This window comes from Manis javanica, chromosome 15, assembly GCF_040802235.1.
Source record: "Manis javanica isolate MJ-LG chromosome 15, MJ_LKY, whole genome shotgun sequence".
Classification (NCBI taxonomy): Eukaryota; Metazoa; Chordata; class Mammalia; order Pholidota; family Manidae; genus Manis; species Manis javanica.
Window position 1 is genome coordinate 315292 of NC_133170.1, and position 20305 is coordinate 335596.

General features: G+C 47.9%; 2 long non-coding RNA genes across 11 annotated transcripts in view; one reads left to right on the forward strand and one right to left on the reverse strand.

Annotated features, from left to right (window-relative positions):
• Positions 1-20305, reverse strand: part of LOC108409146 (uncharacterized) — a 162402-nt gene that overhangs the window by 56329 nt on the left and 85768 nt on the right. For 5 of the 10 annotated variants that reach the window (XR_012125762.1, XR_012125760.1, XR_012125759.1 and 2 more), the window contains 6 exons: positions 18988-19358; positions 18220-18396; positions 17269-17342; positions 16245-16440; positions 14984-15202; positions 8391-8639 (listed from right to left, as the gene is read on the reverse strand). This is a non-coding gene — a long non-coding RNA (uncharacterized lncRNA). Of the gene's footprint in view, positions 1-3442; positions 5228-8390; positions 8640-14983; positions 15203-16244; positions 16441-17268; positions 17343-18219; positions 18397-18987; positions 19359-20305 lie in introns of those variants that run through there. The other 5 variants (XR_012125761.1, XR_005058802.2, XR_005058800.2 and 2 more) reach the window with 3 other exon arrangements.
• Positions 15222-19241, forward strand: LOC118970736 (uncharacterized). Its single transcript, XR_012125765.1, has 4 exons — positions 15222-15412; positions 16180-16340; positions 18230-18361; positions 19129-19241. It is a non-coding gene; the product is annotated as an uncharacterized lncRNA (long non-coding RNA).

Sequence of the window (20305 nt, forward strand, 5' to 3'; positions counted from 1 at the left end):
TTCCCATTAAGCCCCAAGACAATATATGTATTGGCCAACAAGGCGTGGGCCTTCCTGAGGGGGAACATTCCCTGGTTCTGATGAGAATATCAGCTTTCGCTTGCAAGAAGTGGGACAGCTACAAAACAGCCCCTTTGTCTGGAGCCAGTGCCCTTCACCCAAGCATATTATTATTGCAGTAATCGGTTTCATGCAAAAACAACATTTGATCAAAATTAAGTTAGGGTTTCTGATAGTCTGGAGCCTTCACGGCTTGGTTTCATTTTTCACAAGCCCATATCTGACCCAAAGTTCTAGGAGATAAAGGTACCTGAATGAAAATACACATCTCTGCGGGTTCTGCAAACTCCTCAGCTACATAGACCTACAACTGTTCTCATAGAATTAAAAGGATCCTTCAAGGTCATCCAGTCCTCTGGGGAAACGGAGGCCAAGAAAGGTCAAGCAACTTTCCAAAGGTCACAGCTAGGTGGTACCAAGGACTCCGCCCTCCTGCCTCCCGGTCCAGGAGGCCCCTGTTTGTAGCACATCACCGTTCCTCAGGTCAGCATTCAATGCACAAGCCATGGCAAGGTGCACCCACCCTAATGCTCACAAACATTCTAACATTCAACAAACTTACATAAAACATATTTAATAACCACCTATCATTCAGGGAACTATCATCTTACAAAAAATTGGTATCCGGTAAGTCAAACCACCTACTTTTCTGACATACTATATCCCTTCAATCAAAGCTCTAAATGTAGAAGAAATTCAAGTCAGAAAAATAAATCGGCAGGTGGGTCCCATGAACCAGCAACCGTTCCAAGGGGCGGGCGGAGGGCAGCCCCCGGAGAGAGCCCCCTGAGGGGCGAGGAGGCAGGCGAGGGGGCAGGGGTGGACACTGAGCAGGAGAGCTCCCCACCTGCGGAGGCCTGTCCACCCCAGGTGGCTCTGCCAGAGGCCGGCGGGAATAATGCCCGTGAGCACTGTCGTTCTGAGTGTCTTCAAATTACTAGAAATTTCTGGAGCACGTCCCCCTCCGGGCCCTGCCCTCCAGCATTATATAGTCCAATTACATAAGCACTCAGCGACATTTCAATAGCCTTTTTATATTTTACCAAAGCCCATTTTTCCCAACGTGACTATGGAAGTGTCTGAAGGCACATGGCTCCAACACTGGACATCATGTCGTGGCTGAGGCCAGTATCCGGGCCAGCTCCGGCCGCCTCCTGCCCCCACTGACGTCTGTGGAGCCCCGCCCACCACTGGAAAGCAAGCCCGACTGGAAAACCCCGGGGAAGGCATTTGTGTCCCTCCCGGGTAGGACGCCGGGGACAGACGAGGCCGTGTGGGGGTCTCTGGTGCATGGGGTGGGGGCGGCCAAGAACCCCCCTGGCGGATGTCTTCCTCAGGGCGCTTGAATCTCTTTTTTAATTGGACCTACTGACTGAGTGTTACATCTAAACACCACGTTGCTTCCTTTAGAGAAATAAATGCCGGTCACCAAACGTCAGGGAGTCGCTCCATCCCTGCCCTGGCAGAACCCGGAGCCCCAGGCCAGCGCAAGGCCAGGCCCCGGGGACCCTCGCTCTTCAGCCGACCCTGTGGGCGAGGACGCCGGGCCAGGGTCGGGCGGGACAGGCCCTGCTCAGGTTGTCTGCTTCCCGCCCTTCCATCTGACACACAAATCAAAGGGAAACAGGGGAGGGGAAATCGTCACAGCAACGCCAAGACCTTGTGGGTGTGTCCCTGGTCACCCACTGCATGCCACTGACTGAATGGTCACCCTGGAAAACGCAGCCCCTCACCATGCCACAAGCCTGGGGATCACTGCTCTCCTGAAATTGGATGTTAGGTGCCCCTACTGTGTGCTCTAAGGTCCCCTGCTCTTCCTAGGACAGCACTTAGCTGACTGTGTTTTAATTGGCTGGGCCTGGGCTCTCATTAGACTATAAGCTCCACAGGGCAGAAGGCAGTTTGTCTCATTCACACTGTATCCCAGGAACTACAACTGTTACAGTTCAATAAGTTCACTGATTCATTCAATAAATATTTACTGAAGACCTACTATGTACCAAGCTCTAAATACAGAACAATTAAGACCTAGTCCCAGATCCCATGGAGGTCACACTGTAGGGGGAGGCATGGGAGCTGCCACTGAGGTGCCTGTCCCAGACCCCTACCCACCACCAGCATGTCCTTCCCCAGTGTTGGCTCCCAGTTCCCAGTTGCCCCCATCAGCTGAGGGGCACTGCCCTAGCCAGGAGTCGCATGCCCTCTCCCCAGGCCACAGCTGATAACTAACTAGTAAGGGACCAGCCGCTTGTCTCCAGATATGAGTTATGGACAGAAATGCTTCCTCACATCTAGACTCTCCCTGAAACCACACCCTTGCCTGGCTGCTCCCTCCCTGTACCCTGCTTCACCTCCTCCCCACAGGTTTTTTCTGAACAGCATTTCTGCATGATGCATTTGAATCCCTCCCCCAGGCTCTGCTTTAGGGAACCCAACCTTCACGGACAAGCACAGGCATAAACGGACACCACGTCAGAGGGTGATTTCTGTTTTGGACAACAATATAGCAAGGGAAAAAGGAAGGGGTATTCGGAGAGAGATAAGTCCCATTTTAGATAAAATTGTTAGGGGAAGTTTCTCTGATAAGATGACCTGATAGAGACTTAACGCAGGTGAAAACATGAGAAATGTGGAAGTCCAGGCAGAGGGAACCTCAGGCTGAGGGCAGGTGTACCTGCCGCAGGAGAAGGGCTGGAGGAAGGCTGGAATAAGCAGCCGGAAGAGGATGGAGGGGCAGGGGCGCACGTGGGAGGTGGGACGCTGGGACCTGCCATCAGCACAAGGGCGGTGACCCCTTCCCCTGCAAAGTCACCTAAGTACCAGGACTCTGAATAAGAAAAAGTCATGACACTGAGATGGCATGGAGAGAAGGTGTGTATGGAAACTTAATAATTAGGTGGTGAAAGTGCAAGACTGCATATATATTTTAGTTTAGTAGAAATGAACAAATAAAGGACAATGGAAGTAAACTTCTCTATTCCCTTTCCACATTTTTCATGAGGGTTTTTTCCCTCTTCTTAACCTTTCTACCTGTATTCCGTCCATCCTACACTGGGATGTGACTTCCGTATGTCAATTCTGAATTATTAAACTGTGAGTACATAATCGATTTCCCTACTTTGATGATATTAATGTAAAGCATTACACAGCTGTATTTATGGGAAGGAAAAGAATCTTACCTGTTCCTTCCTCTTTCCTTCCCCTCTCCTCGCCCCCCTCTCCCTGTCCCTCCTCCTTCCCTTTCTCTCTCCCACGTGGGAAGGAGCTGCCTCAGTAACCAAGTAGGCTAGTGCCAGCTAAGTCAGTAACTGCCTTCCCTGTGCTGTAGCCAGTCAGGACAGCAGGCATCACATGGCACAGCCCTGATGAACAAAAAGCACACGGGGCTACAAGTGATGCTGCAAAAAATATATTAGGTACAGTCTGCGGTTGCTTCATCGACCATCACGCCACAATAGGGATGAATTTCTTTTTACCCCTTTGCAGAATATGGTGTTCATGGAGAGTGATTCCATGGCACACGTACTCATAACAATGGCTAAAAAGTCTGGCGCCTTGTGCTCACCACTGTGCTCATCAGTTCACACACATCGTCTCACTGAAACCTCACAACACTGTGAGGTGCTTACCGCTACGATCCGCATTTTACAGATGAGGAAACTGAGGCACTGAAGTGCAGTGACTTCCCAGGGTTACTCATCCAGTAAGTGGCATGACTTGGGGTACAGCCAAGGCTGAATGAGCAGGGCCAGGAGCTCCTGAACCCACACTCCACTGCCCACACGTCACACTACGTCCCTTTTTGCTTCTATTTCCACCCACTCCACCTCCCCGCCTGGCTCTGTCAGATTCTTCAGAGCGATCACATCTTACTGGTCTTTTCCTATCAGGCATAGTAACAGAGCCCAGCGACGGACACCTCTGTTCTCCCAGCCTGACTTCCAGACCAAGTGAGGGACAAGACAACAGACTAAAGCAGACGCAGTAAGTGTACGGTCTGCTGGCCCCCGAGGCTGCCTCTCCTCTGTGCTTGGGTATTCACGGGCCAGAAGGAGGCCAGGGGATCCTGGCATACCTCCTGGGTCCTGCGGGCGAGGTGTGCAGGGAAGTCGCAGCTCGCTTTCGGGGCATCACTGAGAAGAGGAGCCCCTGTGAGACAGACATACGGTCAGCCAGGAGCTGAGCACACACAGGCACTCCGTGCTGAGGGGCACGTAGCACTCGGCCCTCAGAGGAGGTCAGAAGCAACAGGGTGAACGGAAGTGGGTCCTCCCAGCTGCCCAGGATGCTCCGCGTGCCCCTAGAAGACATCCAAACGCTCCCCAGTTCTCCCGACAGCGGGATGTTGGCGGAGTGGCAGAACCTGCTCCCTGTCATCCCATCCACCCTCTGCCCTCATCATCCCATTGAGATCACATGTGTCAATATTTTCACTCTGGAAGGGGTGGACCACGGGGCAGAGGTGAAGCCAGAACCAGCCAAATGAACTCAGCCAGCCAAAATGAAATAGCCCAGCCACACACAGGATTTGAGTCTTCCAGGAGAGACAGTCTGCACTCAAAGAAAATAACGTTTTGCTTAAATTGTCTGAATTGGCTCTTCTAGCTCTAAATATATTAAATTTTAACCTTCCAAACTGTGCTGGCTCTATTGGCCCAAGTGAGCCTTTCTCTGCGGCCGAACAGGAAGTGGAGAAAGGACAGAACCTCGAGGCGAGCAGCCGGCGCCGCTTTTTTGTTCAGGGATTTGGGTGAAAGGACCACCTGAAACTGTTTCATCAGTCAGCCATTTACTTCCATGGGTGTTACTTGAGGTTTTATCCAAATAATACTGAAGGTGATGGTAATCGGAATCGAATGCCAACACCCGCCCCGTACGACAATCACCTGCTAACATCCAAGCCTGGCCCCAGGATCTGGGGAATCTCCGCGCAGGCCTTCAGCCCTGTCTGCTCTGGTCTGCTTTGCCCGGATGAAGTCGTGGCCGAGAAGGCAACGCCACTGATGGCCCAGCTCTCCCACAATAGCCCCGTAAGGACCAGGGAAGAGCAGACCCAAGGTGACTCGGGAAAATCCACGTGTGTGGGAGGCATCAGAATAGGTCCGCATGACAGCAGCGTTGGTTTAGAGAGAGCATGAGTCTGTGAAATGTTATCTCTGGAGCTAAGCTGCTCAAACAAAGAGACAGAATATTGAAATAATGGTTAGATTGATGTAATCTACTGTGAAAGGTTCCAACCCTGTCTGTGATGTCATCCAAGGCCAGGTTAAATCAGGCGCAGGGCGAATGACGTTGTCTCTGCCTGGACCTGTCTAGACACATACAACCACCTGAAAACGCACGAGGTCCCAAGTCAGGTGTCAGCCACGGGTGATCCCCGAAGCCACAGGGGCAACAGGAAAGCTAAATGCTGCTCGCCTTTCAGCAAGATAATAAATGTCAGAAGGTTGCGCATGTAGCCCACAGGGTTAAAGTTCACCTGCCTTTTATAGGCAGGTAAATGACGGTGACTGACGGCACTCTGATTTGGCCTGAGAAAGAGAGGCTATTTTTTCCTCCTTGGAACAGACTACAGAACCCGATGTTACGATATGAATATACAAAGAAGGAATGGATGTAAGGGAAAGTGTGAGTTAATGAAATAACAGCGTCAGTGGTAGTAATTAAACATTCTCACTTCACCAAACTCTCCATCCTGGCTTCCCCCTGCCACGCAGCCAAAGTGCTCCTTGGCATTGCCAGCTCATCAGACTCACTCAGCCGTCAAAATAGTCAGTCTTGGACCCATTAACCAGATCAGCTAGTGATGTAGATAAACTTTGGTTTGTGACACTTTACATTGGCTGATTATGGAGTGGAAATCAGAATCACAACTGAAAGATGTCATTTTCATCAAGAATGTCTGCATAAAATTACCTATTTTTGAAATAATAAAGCCTATTTTTTTTAAATTAAAAATATACTGAAAAAAACAGCATATTAAAATGATACAAAATTATTTCTAGTTCTCTGTCAATATTATTAAAAATACTAAAATCAATGAAAGTAATAAAAAAAGAAGTACCAACACTGGATGTTTGTACAGAGAATTAAAGCTTAGAGACCACGTTCAAGATTTAAGGTGAAACACAGGAGCTAATGGGAACACACTACTCTGGGGCTTCCCTCATTTCTTAGTCACTTCCCTCCATGGAGGACACCTAAAGGTGCCTCCTGATAGCCAACATTAGACAAATTTCAGTACATTTTATATGTGTTTGTTTGAAAAAATAAACAGGCCAATGGACATACAGAGACTGGATCACACAAATACGAGAACCGCTGATGACCAGAGGTGGTAAGCGTGACCCCTGGATTCTCTTCTGCAGAACCACACTTGTCTCCTGCTCCCATCTCAGCCCCAGCGTAAAAGTTCAACCACCTTTTTGGACACGGTGTCAAACAGCATATGCTTTTGGACTCCTAGCTTCACTGGAAATTGGCTCAAATGCAGAAAAGTACTGCTCAGACTCTTCTTGGTGACACGCGTGAGAAGAGCAGCCTCCTAGGGGACTGACGCTTGAACCGTGAGCCCTTTCTCATGAAGACAGCCTCACACCTATTCAGGGAATGGCCAGAAGCCATCTTGGTGCCCACTTCCACGGCAAACAGCATTTCCTGAGTTACTTCTGAAGGGTCCTCACATATCAGGGAAGCAAGGCTTCTCCTAACCCTTCATTTGCATAGCAAAGATGCTTGTCGCTGAAGCCTGCTTACCCCGACTGACCTCACCGGCAGAGGGCAGCAGTAGTGCCGTTCCGGCCTCAGCCCCAGTGACCCGGGGCCCGACCCATCACCTACACTACCTGGCCATGGGTGACCGGTGCCTCTCTGGCCCTCAGTGCAAATTTCCCAGGCACAGCCACACTCTGACTCACACCCCACCTGACTCTCACTTCACCGGATGACTGGAGCCTGGCTTTCCTAGGCTTATTTAACTGCAGCAGATAAGCATCCTTGGTGGGCTGAAAGGCCAAAGTCGGCTTCTGTATGCTACCAACTGGCATGTCCATCCCTCCCAAAACTCCAGTGAGGGAAATAAAACTGCCTGGAAGCTTGGCCGTTGTGACCACCCCACTATCATCACATACACTGAGTTCTGGGCTCAGCTGGCTCCCTAACAGGCAGGATGCCCTTGTGAGTTAGCACACAGCCGCCGAGGAGGGGTTCGGGACCAGCCTCTCTGTCCTTGTGCTGCGCCCGCTTCCTGCAAGGCCAGCGTATCACCTTTCCTGTCTCCAAGGCAAAGGGCCCTTCCCTCAGCCACGCTTGTTGAAAAGTGAAACTTTGTTCCCCCTCCTTTAATAGCCCCCCAGATTCCCACAAACAGATGAAACGTGCCCCCTGCTCATACCCCATTGTGTTTTGTACTGCTCATACTATTTTAAATATTCAGTTTGAATTATAAAAATGAGTAGTTGCTTAAAGCCCTATTAGATGGGAGAAAGGTACATTTTTTCTCACCTCCACAGCGCTGCGACAGGGCCTGAGCTGGTGAGAGCGCCGTGAGTATTTGTTACACTGAACAGAGAACATATGCCTGGTCCGCCGCCATCACTAGTCTTTGCTAAGATCAGTGTTTATGTCTAATATTCTAAAATACTGGAAAGCCTCAAAAAGAAAAATTCTAATAGATGCCAGTGAAAAATTTATGTGCTTGGATTCAATTTGAGCTTTTATGCTTCTTTTTTAAGAAAAGATTATTTAGACCAACACCGAGTAATTAAGGATTTTCTCATGTAGGTCACTGGATCTAAGGAGAATATGTAATATGATAAGGCAATGTTTAAATTATTAATAGCCATGTAGAACAGTGATTTTCTTTTTCTGCCACTGAAACGTACATGCTGTTCCTTCGGAGGGTATCAATCGACATGTGACTGAAACCCTACCTGCCCCTTCCCAAAACCCGAGTGTTTAATGGGATGGAGGCTGCTTGCCAACCCGAAGTATCTTAAATTTCTCCTTCTATCTCGTCCCAAGACTTGCCCAGTCATTTCCATCAGGCTTCCGTTCCAGGGACTCCCCTGTGGCCCGGTGCTGCAGACAGTGGCCAGCCAGCAGATGCACCAGTGGCAGGGGCCCAGCCCTAGGGCCCGAGCTAAGGATGCCCATGCGTCGTGCCCAGGCTGACTGCGGAGTCGGAGCTACAGGGCTGTCAAAGCGTCCACGTCACTATCCAATCACTATCCAGATTGACTAGTGATGCCAACAAGCTCTGGGTTGTGACCTGCATTTAGCTATAGGATAGGAAACCAAATGCACAAATGAAAAATATGGGAGAGAGTTACCTGTTTTCTTCAAAAATGAGGGCTTTGAGACCTCATCAGCAAGTGATTCCAGCGAGGGGGCGACAGAGACATAAGGGGCAGGGTCTGCAGGTCTGTTTCTGATGACCCCGCCTCTCCCACCGGGGACGCTCTGCGCACCCTTCCTCTGCCCAGACCGAGGGTGGTGGTGCCTCCTCAACTCCCGGAGACAGATGTGGCGTCCTTGAAGGCACACTGGAGCCGCACTGAAATCCCTCTCCAGCACTCTGTCTACGAATGTTGACAAGAGGAATGTTTATTAAATTTTGTATTTTGTATTTCTTTTCTTAAGTAGTATGTATTTACTCATTTTATGCAACTCAGAGAACACAGAATAATACAAGAGAAAGGGTTAGTGTTCCATTATTCCCACCCATCCAGCTCTCCTCTCCAGAGACATTCCCAATGGAACTCTTGGGGGCACGTCCATCCAGGTCTCTTTCCTGTGTATGCACGCACATGCACACACAGACATGCATGCATGCATGCACACACACACATGCACACATATATAACCATTCTTTATATGCATAAAGCCAGAATACATAACCACAACCTATCAGCCATGTATTGATTTATCAAATCATTTTGTAAATGCTCTGTAGTAATTTACTGCTTTCACCCACGACAGGCTTCAGAGTTCCTAGTTCGTGGGAACTACATGCTTTGCCAGTGTTTATGTGTTCCCCCAGGAAGTTACCTGACCTCTAAAGCTTCCATTCAGGTCCCTTCTCTGCAAAAATGTGGATACTGACGTCACCTACATAGCAGGACCTCACAGACTCCCTCTCAGTGAGCACCGTCTGAAATGCTCGTCTTTATTTGCTGTTTACATGCTTATTTTCTGCCTTCTACCCCACCCAAATTTAAGGTCCCTGCAGGCCGGGTCTGTGTCTCCAGTGTCTAGAACAGAGCTGGCACACAGCGTAAGAAAAATGACTGCTTGCTCGTGCTGGTCCTGCCCCAAATAGCCAGCTATGCCTCTCAGACTCTAACAAGGACCATAATTCCCTGGGCACTTGGTGAAGTGCAAGTTCCTGGGCCCAGAGGAATCCTGAGTTCTGATTCTGTAGGCCTGCAGATATGGTCCAATCTCTTGGTTACACAAATACAAATACAGTACAGACTGTAGTTGGTATATGAAGAAAAGATCCAAGCAGTGCATAAGCTCCAAGGGCCGGCAGAGCCAGTGCCCAGCACAGCGAGCGGATCCTGAGCAGCTCTACAGGGGGGTCTGCTGCGCCTCCTCTGCCCTCTTCAAGGCCGTACTGCAGGGCAGGCAACAGCGAGCACCGTGGCTCTCCTTGTCACCCTGGGCCAGCAGTTCCAGCACCACCCGGAACTTGCTAAAAAAGCAAATGTACTGAGTCATAAATTCGGGAAGTGCGACCCAGTGGTCTGTTCTGATAAGTCCTGCAGGTGATTCTGATGTACAACAATGCTTGACAACCTTTGCAGTGGGGGGTATCAGGTGGCTGTTTGCACTGCCTTTTCAGAAAGTCTGACTTGCTCTGCATATGGGGGCCCCTGGTGTTCTGGAAATTCACTGGGAACCTTGCTGCCAATACATTGTGAAGGTCACACTCAGGAGAATTTGAGAAATGATTCATTTTCCTATCCAGAGTAACCGGTAAGTTCCAAAATTTTCCAGAAACCCATCAGGTACTAGAAGTTGATGATACAAAGTGTCAACTCCAGCTGAGCTGCCCCCAGCGGGAACTAATGTGAAACACAGTTATCCTCACCATCACCAGCGTCACCATCACCATAACCATCACCATCTTCATTGCCAACATTTACATGTTTACCATGTATTAGGCACTATTATTGGAACCTCATGAATATTTATCCACTTAATCTTCACACACACACACACACACACACACACACACACACACACACACACACACACACACACACACCATAAGGTCGGTAGTATATTTGTATTCTCCCATTTTACAGATGGGAAAACTCAGGCGGAGCGATTAAGTGATCTGCCAGTAATCCCACCTCTCCCAAGGATCAGAGCAGGTTTTAAGCCCGGTAGATGACCTCCTGAACCTCCGCTCCTGAGGTCTGTGCCAGAGAGGCAGCCTAGGCAGTGGGTGAGGGCACTGAGGCTGGAGCCAGGCCGCCTGGATGTGAATCCAGCTCTGCCACTTGTCTATTAACTAGTCTAATCTATTGACCAATCTCCTGGACTCTAGTCCTACCCTTTTCTGGAAATCCATCCTAAAATAATTATCTTCCATATGCAAATACATCCTTTGTCACTTTGCTCCTTAAAATTCTTACATTTTCCCCTGCCTATAAGATAAAATCTAAGCACACCATGCCATTCATGAACAGTCTGTGCTTCTCCACTCTGCCCCGTCTCCCCGCTTCCTCCCTAGGGCCCCGAGCCACAGCCATCCCAGACAGCCTGCCACTCCTTGACTAAGCCAGCCGGTACTTCCTTGGCTGGAATTCCCTACCAACCAACCCTCCTCTTACTTGGAAAGTCCTGCTTTTAGTTTTGGCTAAACCACTGGCTCATTTGGGGAAGTCTTCCCAGAGTGCCCCTGCACAAGCCTAAGTAAGGCACCCTTTCTTCCTGCTCCCATCAACCAGATTCCCAGTGTGGTGGTTATCACATTGTGCTGGCGTTGCATGCCAGTCGCTCCTGCAGCCTGTGAATTTTGGGGGAGCCAGAACTGACACATCATCTCTGTTGTAGTCCCAGGGCACATCACAGACACCAATGAATACTGGTCAAATGGATGGATGGAATGGATCAGGGAAGGTCAGCCCTTCACCACAGGCAAAGCAAGAGACAAAGTTCAATAACTAGAGAGGAAACTGAAGCCACAGTGAAGTCCTAACAGTTGGTGTGAGATAATGTTCCAGGAACCCAGCGTGTGCAGTGCAGCAATCCTAAGCACAAGGCTGAACTCGATATGCATCATTTCCTGGCATGACATCACTGGGATACACTCAACAGGAATCCAGTCTAGGAGTCATTTAGTGGGAAATGTCTCCACCTAACCAGAGATTCCTTGTACTTCCTACGAAACAAATTTTTGAAAGTCCCCATAGGACTACGTCCCCGTGGCTCTTGAAAGGGGCTCTCTTGATGGAGGTTTAGCTCACAGTGTGTGGATGAGAGCACCGGCCCCGAGCCACCCAGCAAGGGCCCACGGAGGCAGCAGCAGGGACAATGGCTGGAGCGAGAGTGAAGATGGGAAACTGACCTGCAGACACGCGGAGCCCAGACTTGAGGTCTCAGCTATCACACATCCGAATCTTAGCTAACAGAAGACTTTTCCTCAAACGTAAAATTTCCTTTTGTTTAGAATGAAATGAAACTACCAAAACATATGTAAAGTTTCATTAGAGTGACTTGTATATTTAATGGTGCATCTCACACTGATTGCTGGATGGTTACTTGAGTTCAATCTGCTTGTCACTGACTTTTATATACTAATATGCCACTAACATTTATATATTCCAAAATAATTTTCATGATATATATGCTGTCAGACATTTATAATATGTGTGTGTGTATACATGTATGTATCAGGGAAGAATGAAATGGCACTTTTACTGGAAAAACAAATCTTAATGGCATGTTCGTTTAATAAAAAACCTTCCATATTAAAAAGCTTCCTCAATCTTTGAAAAGATCTCTTTAAAAAGTAACAGCCAGCTCAAAACTCTTTCTGGGGTGAAATCCTCCAGATTTTAGCCTCCAATCATTGTGTAAAGTTTGCCAGATGATAATGGAGACAAGCCAACCCAAGAGAATGACCTGGAACCTGTGGACACACCGCTGGAAACCAGCGCTGGCTGACTGGTAAAATGTAACACAACCATGATTCCAAATGTCAGGCGGGCCTCACATCCTTACCGAGAGCAGCGGCCTCGGGGAACACACTGACACATGGCCCCGGCCCCTCAGGGCTTGGACTGCGTCTGGTTAGACGTCCGTGCACACACATACGTACACACATGCACACATATGAGCACATGAGTAAATGTAGAAGGCAGCCTATTCTTCGTGTTACAGAATTAGTACAAAAAAAAAGTGCTTCAAGGATCTAGACTAGGAAGAGATCAAATACTGACTGGGGAAGATTCTATAGAAGGAAACAGGGAGAGAGGCCTGGAGGAAGTACCGTTTGGAAGAGAGAGGGCATCGCAGAGGAGGAAAGGCGGAGGGGCTGCGCGTGCTGGTCCCTCGCCGGGCTCCTCCCGGGATGCTGAGCGGCTCAGCCCCCCACGTCCCTCGGTCTGTCCTCAGCCTCCTTCTCCACGGGTCCCCACCCCCGGCTGCCTTGTCCAAAAGGTCAAACCCGGCACCCCCTCGAGTTTCATGTTACCTTCTGCTGCTTTAGTTTCCCCTCAACTTCTCATCATCTAATCTGTTTTATATTTTAATTATTTATCTTGTTCACAGCTCCTTCCACTGGAACGTACTCTCCGCCCAGCAGGGAATTTTGTCTGTTTTGTTCACTACTGGATTCTCAGCACTTAGAACAGAGTCCGGCAGAGTAAGTGCTCAGTAAATATTTGTTTAATAAATAAATAAGTTGTATGGAGGAGAAAGGGGTTGATGAATGGGCTATTATTAAAATATAAAATTGACAGAAATAGGAATTTTACACACAGGAATCGGGCTCATGAATCTGGGCAGACGGTTTCAAGACAGCTGGGGGGCACCTGGAAGGCCCTGCCAAGGACTCACGACCCAGAGGCTCCTGGGAGGATCTGATGGGCCGTCTGGTCTGCCTCGCTCACCTCCAGGCAGCCCACAGGGAAGTCATCCCAGACCCAAGCTGTTCAGCTTTCTATGTACCCAAGGTTCATTGCATGTTTCTTAGAGGGGAAGGAACATCACAGGGCTCCAGTTTATAGACTGGATATTCCATGATCAACCTCAGAGGGAGACCTTTACACCTCTGCAGGGCTGAGCCCCTAAATCCCCCTTGATGTTTCAGAAGATCAGGCTTGGGTGTGACTTCCCTTCACTCTAATGAAAAACCAGAAGGGAAAGGGTGGTCGCACGTGAATATCAACTTTTTCCTGTTCTGAAGTCAGAGGAGCAGCTTCCTGAAAACTGCAGGGTACCTCTGGCTCATTGGCACCTGCCACACTGGTTTGCTTAACAGAGGAGAAACTCTAAGCCTGGGGTGACAGGTGCCCATTACCTGCTGTGTGCAGGCCCTCAAGCCCACCTGCACCCATTCATAACACCTGTCACCCACTTAGATGGAAAGAGATGTATAAGAAGACACGGAATATGATGTACACCAGACATTCTGTGCAAAGCAGAATAGGAGCTCTAGCTCCCTGCCACCCCACCCCGAAGGCCACCTGTTTATATCCAGGCACTCACAGGTGGTGGTGTCCCTACCTGTTCCTCCACAGAGAGCATATAATAGAGAAAAGAAAGTTCAAATGGAGGGCAGTGACATGAGAGAAATGGGGGAAGGAGCAGAAATGCAGGGACATCAAGTCAACCACAAACACACAAGCAGGTATTCAGTGTCTACTTGCAGAACTGAGGTATTTGCTGGAAGCTTAACTTGTTTTTAAGGAACATTTACTCCCATTTAGTTGGTTTAAGTGAGTCTTAATAATCAACAATAAGCTATTGTACCAACTAGCAAAACAAACTCCTGGCTGGATGCTCTAGCTGATGAGATGAAGAAACAGCCTTCATTAACATTTGAAATTCTTGAGTGAAATATTCAACAAGCTGTAGAAAAACAATTAAAGGAACTCAAATACCTACAAGAAGACTGCCCCCTCAGTGGCTCCCACTTTGAAATCAGGCAGGGATTTAATGTTCTAGCTTTTGAATTATTTTTTCTTGCATTTTCACTCTATGTCTAATATCCAATGCTTGTTTTTCCAATACAAACATTACACAACTGATATCAATTTTAGACCAGGAAAGGCAAAGATAATATTCACCAATTTGGCAAAAAAAATCCTGAAAACATCAGTGGAGGTAAAATGGACAGTTAACACTGAGTTGAGCTCCTGTTTCACTTTGAGCCTGGCAATGGCCTCGTGCCACAGGCTTCCTGGTGTGGCCTATGGTGGGGGATCTAATCATTAACCACACCAGCTTCCAGGCTTCAAATTAGGCTTGTTAGCAATGTAGTGACAGTTATGCATATATATATTTATGCATGGATATTACCTACAGTGCATTTTCTATTTTGAAACAGTGACTTGGGTCTCTGGAATTTGAAGTACTGATTTAAAACAAAGGAAAGATTTAACCTTATTTTTCTTTCTTCCTTAGATGTATCTTTATTAATCAGCTTGCCATTATACTTTGTCTACACAGCTAAAAGATATAGATTTTTCTGACATTTTTGTGTTCTAGAAAGTTGTCCTAATTTTCTTACAACCCATAATTTCAAACTTGAGAGTGTTAAGACTTTTCTGGAAGGGGAGAGGAAAAAATGAATATTTACCAAACGGCTCCTCTGTGCCTTCTTCTTTGTGTGTTGGATTTTTTATGTCAACTCATTTCAATGCAGGTCTACTGCCCTCATTTTACCTTTAAGGAAACTGAGACTCACCAACTGGACTTACTAACACTGCTAGAAATAGCAGAGCCAGAATCGAATCCAGGTCTGTCGGGCTCCAAGGGCCGGGCTCTTGTCCATGTAGGGACGGGAGGCAGGATTAAGCAACAACTGGAAGGAGCCTCAGAGGTCGCCTAGCCCAGCACAGCAAGCCTGTGTCCTCAGCATACGCTTACGACTCTGCCGGATACACACACCTCACAGACAAGAGCCCTGAAAATGAGAACATTTCAGTGGTTTACCAAGCCACATTACACAGATGGTGAATGCACTCACACAGTGCCACTTAACAGTTCTCAAGATGCAAAATTATTGATTTTTATATTCACCCACTTCATCTTTTTAAAGTCACCTTCATTGAGATATGTTCCAGTTCAGACAACTTCATCCACTTACGGTATACAAATCAGTGACCTTTGACAGGTGAGTACCCTCATGAAACCACCTGACAATCAAGGTACAGAACATGTGCACCAACCCCAAAAGGTTCCTAGTACACCTTTGTAGTCTATTCTGCCCTCTGCCCACAGCGCAAGACAAAAACTGACACGCTCTGGTCACTACTGATTAGTTTCCACTTCCTAGAAGTTTATGTAATTGACTCATACTTGCGTCTGGATCCTTCTCCTCGGCATTTTTCTAGGGTAAATACCTGCCAGTGGGATAATGAGGCCATAGGTTAGGTGTATGCTTTACTTTTTAAGAAACTGATGGTCTTCCACAGAGGTTATTACCATTTCACATTCCCACTGGCAATGTTGTGTCCCAGCTGCTCCACGTCGTTGCTAACACTTGGTCATAATGTTTTGTCTCTTTAATTTTAGCCATTCTGATAGGTATATAGTGGTTTTTATTTGCATTTCTCTGATGATTGATGATGTGGAACATCCTTTCATATGCTTATCAGACATTGTAATATCTTTATTTGTCCCTATTCAATTCTCTCACTCATTTTTATAGAGTTGTATGCTTATTACAGAGTTTAGGTGTCCTCTGTATATTCTGAACACAAATTTCTTTGTAAGACCTGTGCTGTGGTAGTGTTCAAGCTATGCCCACAGATGCTTGGATACCCCTCCCCTCAAGAGGTGCAGCTCAGTTCAATTCCCCTTGAGTGTGGGTTGCATTTAGGGTCTCATGTCTAGCAAATAAAATATGACACAGTTACGAGATTTGTGTTTGGAAAGCAGGTCATAAAAAGACTGCAGCTGCTGCCTTCGCTGTGCTTTCTCAGCCTCTCTGTCGAGCTACTCACCGAGGAGAAGCCAGCTGCCATGTCATGAGGACACACAGGCAGCCGACGGAGCAGGAACTGAGATGTGCTGTGGATCATCTGCCGAAAGCCGCGTGGGTGAGCTTGGACGTGAATCCTCCCCCAGTCAAGGCTTGAAATGGCTGCAACCCTAATCAGCCCCTTGGCTGAAACCTCCCGGATTCTTGGCCCTGGGAAACTGTGAGACAATAAATGTTTGTTGTTTTAAGTTGCTAAGTTTTGGGGGAGTTAATCATGCAGCAATAGACAACTAGCACATGCACACGGCAAAGCCTTCCTCCTGTTCTGAGGTTTGCCTCTCATTTCCCTAAGGGTTTCATTTGGAGAGCAAAAGCTTTTCATTTTGATAGTCCAATTTATTGTTCTTTTCTTTAATATTCATGATATTGGGGGTCTACTTAAGAGGATATCAAGGATATAAAGTTTTTCCTATGTTCTCTTTCAGAATTTTTTTCATTTTTCTTAAACGTAGGTTTATGATCCATTTTGTATAAGGTGCAAGGTAAGATTCAAGGTTCATTATTTTCCTTACAAATACACAATTTCTCCAACATCATTTGTTGAAAAGAATTTTTCTCCATTGAATTGCCATCTTTGTTAAAAATCAACTAATCATAACTATATGGGTCTGTCTCTGAGTTTTTTTGTTTCATTGATCCCCCTTTTCATCAGTACCACACTGTCTTGATCACTGTAGCTTCATATTAAGTCTTGAAATTAAGGAGTATAACCTGTCCAACTTTGTTCTTCTTTAAAATTGCTTTGGTCATTCTAGGTCATTTGCATTTCATACATTTTATAGCCAACTACTCAATTTCTACCAAAGTAGGCTTCTGGGATTTTGATTGGTAAGGCATTGAATCTAAATGTCAACTTAAGGAGAATTAACTGTTAAAAATATTGAGTCTCCTGGCCACATATTATTTACAATGTCATTGAATTTGGGGGAATATCAATAGTGTGGGCCATCAGACTTAAAGGAAATTACTGTTGTGCAGTTACTTGCCTTTTCTGAATTTTGTTCTACAAAGTTAGGGTTTGACCTCAATTCCACAACTTGGATGTCATCAGTTTCCTAACCTATAAAGCAGAAAAGAATAGTACTTAGCTTTGAAGGTTGCAGCTTGAGCGAGGTGGGGATAGAGGGGCATAGATTAAAGCAGTACAGTCCTACTTGACGCTGAGACCTTGAGGAGGGGTGATTTGAACCATTCTGATTGTGGTGTTAAAGAGGGAATGACACCCAGGCCGCTGCAGCCTCACGCACTGCCACGTTCCCGGAGACTTGGGAACAGCGGGCAACAGGATCGGTGCGGGAATGTGATTTGTCTTATTCAGGTTGAATTTAAGATGTTTTTGAGACCACCAAGTAGATATATAAGGACACACCAACTCTGGTATTCAAGGGAGAAATGTGGGCTGGAGATTCAAAATTCCAGGTCACGGCTCAGACTTAGAGCTCGCCTAAGGAAAAAATATGGGGCAATAAGAGAACAAACAGGGCCCCGGACTGAGGGAAGGTTGGTCGGAAAACCAGTGGGGTGGATGCCAGAAGGAGGCGTTTCGAGAAGGCAGGGGTGGTGACGGTGTCACGGTGCTAAATGCTACTGAAAAGTCAAGTAAAATGAGCCCTGGGTTGGCAAACTATTTTATAACAGGATATAGTCTCTAGCTAAGGAAAATTTTACTAGTGAAAGAGAGAAAGAAGAGGAGGGTGGGGAGGAGGGAGGAAGAAACAGATAGTTTCTTAAGACAAAAAACAACTAGGAGCTTCTGGGGGCTCTTGTGGACCAGGGGCCCCAAGTTCCAGGATCCTCTTCCCATTACCTTCTCTGGCTAGCAAGGAGAAAATAACTTTCTTCACCTTTCGAAAGATTAGAGCTCGGTCAATGCTCTCTCCTGATAATTCTAGATTGTCTAGCTTAACAAATAATAAAAAAAAACTTTCCCCACTTACCCCCACACAGTCCAGGAGCTGTCGGGCTCAGTGAGCATCTTGATGTTCCGTAAGATCCGGTTCCTGATGTCCCCATGGGCTGGAGCTCGTGCCCTGGCGGATCCCTTGTGGAGCATCACCTAGAGAACTGGGACTGGTCATGGTGAGAAATTCCTTTGTGCTCAGGGGTAAATCAGCCTTGAGACAGGGAGAGAAGCACATCCAATATGAAAACAGACACCACACCACAAGACATAGTTTTCCAAAGGTACTTCTCAACACATGGATTTTTTGAAGATTCTAGCCTTTTAAGACTAGAAGTCAAGACAACTGAGCTTAGCAGCCATTTAACTGTGCTGACCTTCAATTTCCTCATCTTCACATGTAAAAGATGTCCACCCTACCTATGTCTCATTATTGATATAGTGATCAGAGGTTATGGATATATTCTTTACAAACCACCAAATGACATAAAACACCATAAAGATATTTTTGTCAACATTTCCAGCTTATGAATGTGACTTAAATTGCCAAAGATGGTTGAGACAGTCAATAGAACATCCTTCTAAGAGCTTATAGCAGAGATTTTAAACTTTGTTCTATTTAGACATTAAAATTCCTAATTATAATTCCTATCCTATAATTTCCATGGTATTTTTAAGAGTTCTACCCAGATGCTTTCTCAAAAACAAACAAATAAACCCGTAAGAAAACGTTGGCTATTTTTAAAAACGACCTGGGCCTTATCCAGAAGGCAGAGGTCACCCACACGCACCCTTCAGTTCTCACCCTGTCCGGGAGCCCCCGCCTGCCCTTGGCCCGCGGTGGCCGCCTGTCCTGCGGCTCCACAGACCCGGGGACCGGCGTCTGTCGAGCCCTCTCGCTCTGGTCTCTGTTTGTCCTGCTCACGTGTGTATCCTGCCTCGCCAGGCGCAGCATGATGATGAGAAGCAGCTGGAAAACCCGGCCACCACCGGCCCCTTCCACAGGCCCTCACAGAACCCGGCCCACGCCAGACCGTCCGTCTGTCAAACGCTTAAACTGCAACAGCGCGGGCGGCGTGTGGCGAGAACATCCGAGGCTCAGGGCTCAGGGTCCCGGGGCCGCTCAGCCCTGCCCCTCGCAGAGGGATTCGCTTGCAGCCGCCGAGTCTCCCTCGCCTGGAACGAGAAGGCCGGGCTAAGGTCAGTTCCGTGGAAATCGGGCTTGGGGTCGTAGAGCCCTTCCCACGGCCACCTTCAAAGTCGCCCCTAAACAGCTGCCCTCCCCGGAGGTCTGCCCTCAGATCTAGGCTCCGGTCCCCCTCGAGCCTCTGCGCCTCCCGCCATTGGCACGGTATTCGCGGGGCGCCCGCCGCGGACTCACTGAGTGCCTACTATGGGTCACGCCTTGTGCCAAGGGCTTTCCAGAAGGGCCAAGGGGCCGCGCCTGAGCCGCCCGCAGAGGCAGCCGGCTCTGGAAGCGGAGAGCGCCGCCCGTCCCTGGCCTGGAGCTGACACGCCTAGCCCCGGACGTCACATGCCACCACTCGCATTGCCATCCTCGCCACCACCAGTGTCCCAGAACTCGGTCCTTTGCCACTCTCCCCCCTTGTGACAGGACTTTTGGTGTCTGGAGAAGTCCCCTTTGACGTGCGGCTCTGAGGCAGGGGCCTGCACCACAGCTGCAAGGGAGAGAGAGGGTAGCCGGCCTTCTACAGTGAAAGCATCCCTTGAACATGGGAAGCAGAGTCCACGTGCTGGACACCCAAAAAGAGTGACAGGCGTGCACGCGAAGGCTCTCCACTACAGCGTCCCTGCTTTCAGAGCAGGAACCCGGGGCTTGGCAAGGTTAAAGGACATGCCCGAGGCGATGGGGATGGAAGTGGCCAGCGAACCTGCACCTTGTACTGGGAACCTTTATCTGTTTCCATTACCCAGACCTTCCGGGGTGAGGGGAGAAATACCTCTGGGCTATACAAACAATGAATTCTGTTTATACAAACCAATCCACCTAAAACCTACTTATTTGTAGTTTGTACTTGCCAAAAGGCCATCAAGTCCTTATGTAACTCCCACATGGCTTATCAACATGTTAAGAGAGAAACTATATTTTGTCAACCCTGAAC